This window comes from Pan troglodytes, chromosome 8 (genome assembly GCF_028858775.2).
Source record: "Pan troglodytes isolate AG18354 chromosome 8, NHGRI_mPanTro3-v2.0_pri, whole genome shotgun sequence".
NCBI classification, from domain to species: domain Eukaryota; kingdom Metazoa; phylum Chordata; class Mammalia; order Primates; family Hominidae; genus Pan; species Pan troglodytes.
In genome coordinates, this window is record NC_072406.2 from 51812815 (window position 1) to 51821890 (window position 9076).

The 9076-nt window shown below is 36.6% G+C and overlaps 1 pseudogene; it reads left to right on the plus strand.

The window, feature by feature from the left end:
- Positions 1 to 6735: 6735 nt before the first annotated feature.
- LOC129136221 (actin-related protein 3B-like) lies at positions 6736 to 8111 on the plus strand (annotated as a pseudogene).
- Positions 8112 to 9076: the final 965 nt, after the last annotated feature.

Here is a 9076-nt window from a genome sequence, read left to right on the forward strand (position 1 = left end):
AATTTAAAAAAATAAAAAAAAAAACCTATATGTGAACTCTTGAAAATGCTAACTTATAATACATGATAGTTAAAAACATCATGGCAATATGATGAGATTTACTTCATTTTATAGTTTAAAATAGCTTTTTTATCAGGATGGAAAATAAGAGGATGATTGGCTGTGATAAGAATTCACAACCTTATTGAAGATCACAGTGTCAAGGTGCCAAATCTTTTAACAGAAACCTGCTAAATCTTTTTATTGAAAGGATAATTCAACTGATTTTTGGCATAAATGTATTATAGGAGGTAATGGCTGGAAGAAATGAACCTAGATTTTGTGGGAATAAATATAAAGTATCTTAGATTATGTGTAGGAGGTAGAGGGAGATTAAGATGTGTAGGTATAAATTACTAGACATCTTGTTTCTGGCAACTAGGTGCTACTCACTGAGGAATCCATAGGTTTCTGTAAAGAACAGACAATAACATGGGAAATTTCCATTTGCTAATTAAATGGCTACCTTTATTTGCTATGAATCATAATTGCTAATGCTTTTAATATTCTTAAAACAGCTTACATGAATTTTTTAGCTATGACCCCTTTCTGGCTGTATAGAATTTGCCAGGGTAGAAGAGGAGGATTTTGACTCACTCCAGGCAGAGAGTTAGAACAAAGTTTCTTTCCTCCTCCCCTCTGATTATTGTCATCCTGCAAAACTGGAAGCCTTGGAGGGCTAAACACTTACTAAAATAATGGACCAGGCTGGGCATGGTGGCTCGCGCCTGTAATCCCAGCACTTTGGGAGGCCGAGGTGGGTGGATCACCTGAGGTCAGGAGTTCAAGATGAGCCTGACCAACACGGTGAAATGCCATCTCTATTAAAAATACAGACAATTAGCCTGGCCAGGTGGTGCATGCCTGTAATCCCAGCTACTTGGGAGGCTGAGGTAGGAGAATTGCTTGAACCCAGGAGGCGGACATTGCAGTGAGCTGAGATGGCGCCACTTCACTCCAGCCTGGGTAACAAGAGCAAAACTCCATCTCAAAAAACAAAACAAAACAAAACAAAACAAAAAACAAAAAGATAAATAAAAAACACGGACCAGAAAATATCATCCTACTGACAAATTGCGAAGACAAGGCAGTTTTTCTTAGCTGGTCTCTGGGTGGCAAAGTCTTTTTTGAGAATTCATATGTAAAACTGGCCTCATCCAACTTATGTGTAGGGCTCAAATTACATTATGTGCACAGGTTAGGGATCCCAAAGTTCTAAACCTACCATAAAAGTGTCCCTGCATAGAAGTATCCCTAGAACACTTACTAGATGCTAATTCAAAAAATCTCTAATAGACACTCCTGATCCCAGACTGCATAAAGTCAATAGAACCACTAGATAGACACTATAAAATATGTATTTTCAAAGGGACTAGAGAAAATTTTAAAAAATTGGAGACATGAGAAGAAGAAATTACTTGAAAGTATTGTAAAATAATTAAATAGAACATCTAGAAAAAACTTTAAAATTTACTCAACTGAAAAAAACCCACTAAGTACTGAAATAGCAATCTAGACAAAGCTGAAGAGAGAACACAGCAAAGTAATAGATATGAGGAAATTATTTAAGAGCATAGTACACACAAAAAAAATGAGGTGGAAAATGAGAGATTTAGATTATGGAAAAGATCTAAAACACAACTATTGGTAGTTTCAGAAACATAACTGAAAGAATGAAGAAGATATAATATTTGAGAAGAAAACTGGCTTCAAATTTTACAGAATTGATTAGGGTTTTTATTGATTTGGACACAGGAAGTCAAATGAGTTCTAATCAGGATTAAGTAAAAATAGATACTTAGATAAAATGTTGAGAAACTATAGACTACCAAAGGCAAAAATAAAATCTTAAATAATCTAGACAGAGAAAGAGAGATTAATCATAATTGAATAAACAATAGAGCAGATTCTCAATTCTTATCAGCAACAACCGAAGATGGAAAATAATTAAATAAAGTCTTCAAAGTACAGAGATAAACAAAACATTCAATGTTGAATTCTGTAGCCAGTTAACTGTCACTCGAACAAAAGACAAATGAAAGATATTGTCAAACAAATACATTTAAGAACATATGCCATTTTTTACCAGGGAAAAATCTACTGAAAGATATGCTTTAGAAATATGACATAGAACCAAAAAAGACGGAACAATGTGCAAAGAAATTGGTAAAATGTAGGTTAGTCTTAACAAGTATTTGTTGTGTAACACATTACTAATGAAAATTGTTAATCAGAGGATATAAAGATAAGGTTGGGAGATGACATGAAAAGGTTGGCAATTTATTTCCACACAAAAACTCCCCCCAGAAATTGCAGAAATACCAAAAACAATCATTTCAGGACCCTGAAAACTCATCAAATGCAGTTATCAAATTTAAGAAGCATTTATTCTTGAAAAAAGTGTTAGGGTTTTGGGTAGGATTGGTAAAAGTCTGAGCCCTTCCTGACTGGGATTGCTCCCTGATATGGTTTGGCTTTGTGCCCCCAACCAAATCTCATCTTGAATTGTACTCCCATAATTCCTATGTGTTGTGGGAGGGACCTGGTGGGAGATAATTGAATCATGGGGGTGGCTCCCCCCCATACTGTTCTCGTGGTAGTGGATAAGTCTCACAAGATCTGATGGCTTTATCACGGGTTTCCACTTTTGCATCTTCCTCATTTTCTCTTGCCGCCACCAAGTAACAAGTGCCTTTCACCTTCCGCCATGATTCTGAGGTCTCCTCAGCCACCTGGAACTGTAAGTCCAATTAAACCTCTTTTTCTTCCCAGTCTTGGGTATGACTTTATCAGCAGAATGAAAATGGGCTAATACACTCCCATCTCTCTTCTCGCCCCCAAGCTCAGTTGGGGAAAACTGTAGTTTTACAAGTTTGAAGCTGGATGTAAAACCCAGCAGCTTTCCTGTTAGGGCTGGGGGCACGGGTGGATTTGGTATGGAGTAGAGGGAAGAAATCAATGGTTTTGCCAGTTAAATATAGCTGAGTGGTTTGGGAATGAACAGAGAGAATTGCAGATTTGCTAGTCTGAGGTTGCAGTTTCAATTGGGAAGTGGAAGACAAGACAAAAATTTAAATGAGAGATCCTTAGGGTCAATAGGTGCAGCAAACCACCATGGCACATGTATACCTGTGTAACAAACCTGAATGTTCTGCACATGTATCCTGGAACTCAAAGTAAAATTAAAAAACAAAGAAAGAGAAAGAAGGAAAGAAAGAAACAAAGAAAGAAAGAAACAAAGAAAGAAAGAGGAAGAAAGAAAGAGAGAGAGAGAAAGAGAGAAAGGAAAGAAAGAAAGAAAGAAGGAAAGAAAGAAAGAAAGAAAGAAAGAAAGAAAGAAAGAAAGAAAGAAAAGAAAAGAAAGACCCACATGCAAGGCTAGAGTTTTCCAGTTCCAAGTTCCAATTCTCTCACTGAGAAGAGTGGCTCACTGTGCCTAAACTGTTTATACAAACAGTGTGGTTTACTCTGAACAGCTGCTTTTCCTCTGGGAGTCTAAAATTCTGGTACATGTGAAGGAGAGTAACCTCCGTAAAATCCTGAGTACTGAGTCTCTAATGAGACTCCGGTCCTGGTAGATGACATTACACATGTGCTGTCAAAATTTCATGCTGGGAAAGAGAAACACATCCTTGTAACTCCACAGGAGATGATTCCAGGAAGCTTGTGCCTGGTATCCTCCAGACTTTACCACTTACAACTTTTTCCCTTTGCTAATTTTGCTTTGTATCCATTCACTATAATAAATTAAAAACCTGAGTATTACTAAAAAAAAAAAAAGAGAGAGAGAGAAATCCTGGAAAGGAGAGAATCATAGAAAGTTTTAGAAAACTTCTCCACACATATGGCCAATTGGAAAAGTATGGAAGTGCAGGAAAGACTCAAGAGAGTATGGCAAAAATGAAGTAAGACTTGAGTATTAATTGCAACTTTGAATACATTCACCCACCCACCCACAGATTATTTGGCAGAGAGTGGAAGCCTTACTAGCTTTAATATAATGTCTCTCCAAAATCAAGCTATGCAACAGACACAGAGGAAATCCCTAGAAAGACAGGCTAAAACAACAATAACAACAACAGCACAATATAAAAGACATCAATGCTGAAAACCACTGGGCAGAAGGATTACACAGCACAAGTATAGGCCAATTACCAAAACATAACAACAACAAAGACAATAACAAATAAAAACCAGATCCAGATTTGCTATAATGTGTAATTAAAGTGTTTAGTTTTCAATTAAAAATTATCAGACATGTAAGGAAACAGGAAAATATGGCTCATACTCTGGAAAAAAAGCAGTGAATAGAAACTGTCTCAATTCAGATATTGGATTTAGAAAGAAAGTTTTCAAAGTATATATTATAAATATGTTCAAATTAAAAGTATGATAATGTGCTGTCTAATAGAAAATATGAATAAGGGGACAGAATATGTTTAAAAATAGAATCTAGAATAGAAAAGTACAACAGTTAAAGTGAAAAAATCACTAGCGAGGTTCAATAGCATATTTGACCTTGTGAAAGAAAGTATCAGTGAACTTGAAGATAGACCAATAGAGGTTAATCAATCTGAAGAACAGAAAGAAAAAAGAATGAAGGATAATAAACAGATCCTCAGAAACTTATGGGATACCATCAAGAGCACTAACATATGCATAATGGGAATTCCAGGAGAAGAGAGAGATAAGAGGGCAGAAAAATATTTGAAAACATGTCTGAAAACTTCAAAAATGCTATGAAAAACATTAATCTTCAGATATAAGAAGTCCAACAAATCTCAAGTAGGGTAAACACAAAGAGATTCACACCTAGAGCCATCCTTGTCAAATTGGTGAAAACCAAGGATAATAAGAAAATCATGAAAGTAGCAAGAGACGACTTATCACTTACAGGGGAACAATAATATTATCAATACTGGCATTTTTATCTGAAAAAAATGGAGGTCTTATGAAGCGACATTTCAAAAGTGGAGGGAAAAACAGCTGTCAATTAAGAATTCTGTATCCAGTTAAATGATCCTTCAAAAATGGAGCTGAAATAAAGACATTTCCAGATAAATAAAAATAAAAAGAACTTATCCTTGCTAAAGAAACACTAAAGAAAATGCTTTTAAGATAAAAGGATATGACACCAGATGGCAACTTGAACCTATAAGGAATAAACGGCACGGGAAATGGTAAATAAATTTGTAAGTATAAAAGATTGTATGTGTGTATGTGTGTGTGTGTGTGTGTGTATTCTGATTTCGTCTCTTTTTTTAAAAAAGCATCTGATTATTATAGGCAATAACTATAACAATACTGCTGAGTTCATAGCATATAAGAGATACATTGGATCAAAGTTGCTATATAACACTGGAATTAAGTAAAAATTATTAAACCAAAGTAGATTGTAAAAAGTGAAGATGATTGATTATTATAATCCCCAAAGGTACTTGGGAGGCTGAGATAGAAGTATTGCTTGAGGCTAGGAGTTTGAGACTAGCCCGAGCAACACAATGAAACTCTGTTGATATAGTTTGGATATGTGTCCCTGACCAAATCTCATGTTGAATTGTAATCCCCAAAGTTGGAGATAGGTCCTGCTGGGAGGTGAATGGATCATGGGGCAGATTTCTCATGAAACGTTAGTGCCGGCTAATTTGATATTTTTAGTAGAGACAGGGTTTCTCCATGTTAGTCAGGCTGGTCTTCAACTCCTGACCTCAGGTGATCCACCCGCCTCAGCCTCCCAAAGTGCTGGGATTACAGGCATGAGCCATCATGACTAGCCTAAGCTTTACTTTCTAAAAATTATATTAAAGTTGATAATTCTCTATTATCTAATCATAAATTATATCAAATATGCTGTTTTGAATTTTATTTTTCCCTTTAAACATAAAGACACACATTCAGTTCATTGTGCTAGATAAATTACCAGTGCGATCACAAATTAAGAAATGCAATTCAAAGAATTTTGCATACAAGGAGTCCTGAAAGTGTTAATAACTTTTGATGCAAAGATAATTTTGTGAAAGTAATAGAAGACTAAAAAAAGGTACAAAATAGTTATTATGTAAGTATCTTCCTTTTTCTGAATCACCTATGATTACTTTTTCCACCAAGCAAAAACTGACTACATACTTCAGACCTGTCTCAAATCTCCCCAGCCTCTTTTCCTAAACCTCCCCAGCCTCTCAGGACAGACAGGCTGCTCCTGTACTTTGTGCATTCTGCTATTTTTAGCAAGAGGCCTATTTTGTCAGTGTTGTCTGAATAGTATTTGCCAACTCTCAGACTTTCAGTCACTTATTTGTTTATTTATTTATTTGTCTCCTTTTCTTGTATTTCCCTTTTCCTTTTCTTTCCTTTCTTTTCCCCTTTCCTCCTCCCTTCCTTTGCTTACTTATTTTTTCCCTTTAATTCCCATTCACTATTTCCATGACTGTCAAATAGTAGGTTGATCCTTTAAAATATTCCTTTTTTAAAATTTATTGTACTTTAAGTTCTGGGATACATGTGCAGAACGTGCAGGTTTGTTACATAGGTATACACATGCCATGTGGTTTGCTGCACTCATCTACAATATATCTTAAAATGAATAAAAGTGGAAACACACAGGAGACAGGGTGTATGGGGTGAGTGGGTTGCCAAGTGGATGGTGGCAGGGTGCTCCAGGGTGGCCAGTGGGGCTAAGTGTTGTGTATTCCAAGCATGGCGGGCTTCCTGCCTTCCTGTGTGGCAGACTGTGGCATCAGGTAAGAGCCACTCAGTGCCCACCCTGGCTCCTCCATTGCCTTGCTCTCAGCCCCTGACATCCTGCCCACACTTGGAGATTGAGCTGCACCCACTGCTCTGGGTCTCAGCCCTGTGATCACCTCAGTAGATATTCCGAGCTTGGCTATGCAGGCAACACTGAGCCATAGTTTACTATTCTTTCATGCATTTCTGTCACAGAGTCAGCAAAGGTAGTTGACAAAGCCCAAGGGAGAATGTTGAGGGGAGTTGATGAGCTTGACTTTTTCATACAGGATGAAGCCATTGATAAATCTATGTATGCTACAAAGTGGTCAATATGACATGGAATCACTGAAGACTGGGATATTATGGAAAGATTCATGGAGCAAGTGGTTTTTAAATATCTTTGAGCAGAATCTGAGGACCATTATTTTTTAATGACAGAACTTCCACTGAATACACTAGAAAATACAGAACATTTTTGCAGAAATTATGTTTGAATTATTTAATGTACCAGGATTCTACATTGCAGTTCAGGAGGTACTAGCCTTGGAAGTATCTTGGACATCTCAACAAGTGGGTGAATATATGTTAATGAGTATAGTCATTGACAAAGGAGATGGAGTCACCCTTGTTCTCCCAGTTGTAGAAGGTTATGTAATTGGGAGCTGCATCAATCACATCCTGATTGTAGGTGATACTGTGTATTTCATTCAACAACTACTAACGGAGAGGGAGGTAGGAATCCCTCTTGAGCAGTCACTGGAGACCATAAAAGCCATTAAGGAGAAATACTGTTACATTTGCCCTGATATAGTCAAGGAATTTGCTAAGTATGATGTGGATCCCTGGAAGTGGATCAAACAGTACACAGGTATCAATGTGATCAACCAGGAGAAGTTCATAATAGACGTTGGTTACAAAAGGTTGCTGCAACCTGAAATATTTTTTTACCCAGAGTTTGCCAACCCAGACTTTATGGAATCCGTCTTGAATGTTGTTGATGAATACAAAACTGTTCCATTGATGTGCATTGTCCACTGTATAAGAATGTTGTTCTTTCAAGGGGTTTGACCATATTCAGGGATTTGAATCTCAACTACAGAGAGATTTGAAGAGTGGTACATGCCAGATTAAAACTCAGTAAGGAGCTCAGTGGCAGGAGAATCAAACCTAAGCTTACAGAGGTTCGGGTGGCAATCCATCACATGCAGCACTATGCCTTATGGTTTGGAAGCTTAATGCTAGCCTCAACTCTGGAGTTATTTCAGGCCTGTCACACCAAGAAGGACTATAAAGAATATGGCCCCAGCATCTGCCACCGGAGCCTTCTCTTTGGAGTAATGTCTTAGTGTCTGCCTTGAAAGCATCATTTAATAGTGTCATGTTGGGGAACAAGTGTCCTTCAGAACCCAGAGAAGACTACCATTTCTAAATGACATTTGGTGTTGATGTCTGAGCAGCATGCTTGCATCAACTAGTGCATGAGGCACAGGGCAGAGTCATTTCAGTAAGCCATGTCTTTATGTGTTGACTGTTGTATGCCCACTCCTCCTTCTCTCACTCCCTTTCTTCATGCTTCCCCAGTTTCCCTCCTCCTTTTCACTTGAACTTTTTTGTTGACAAGTACCATTCTGAAGGAATTCAAATGTGACTCTGAAAATTGTTAAGAGGAAGAAAAATTACAAAAATGGCCCAAAATAGTTCTCCCCCAGGAAAGAATGCAGTGGTATAAATCCTTTTCCCCCAGCCTATTTTTATAAATAAAATGTTATAAACTTAAAATACAAAAAACCAATAACATAGCAATATTTACAGGATGCAATTAAAACAGTGTAAAGAGGAAAATGTATAGCTTTAAAAACAGGAAGAAAAAATAATCTAAAATTGATAATTAAAACTTCCATCTTAAGACTCTAGAAAAAGATGAGTAAACCAAGCCGAAATTAAGTAGGATGTATGAAATAAAAATGTCACAGTGGAAAACGGTAAATACAGAACAGGATAACATTAAAAACAACCAAAGAAACCCAAAATTGCTTATTTCAGAAAGTCAAGAAGATAAATAATATTTAGTTAAATTGACCAAGAAAAAAGAAAGAAGACACTAATTCCCAAAATCAAGAATCAATGAGAAATATCACCACAGACACTACCCTTAAAATGATGTTAAGAAAATAGCATAATAACTTTAAGACAAAAAATTTGACAACTTAGATAAAACAGAACAATTCCTAGAAAGACACAAATTACCAAAACTGACTCAAGGAAAAAGAAAAAAAACAAATACCAATGTCAAGTAAAGAAATTGCATCAG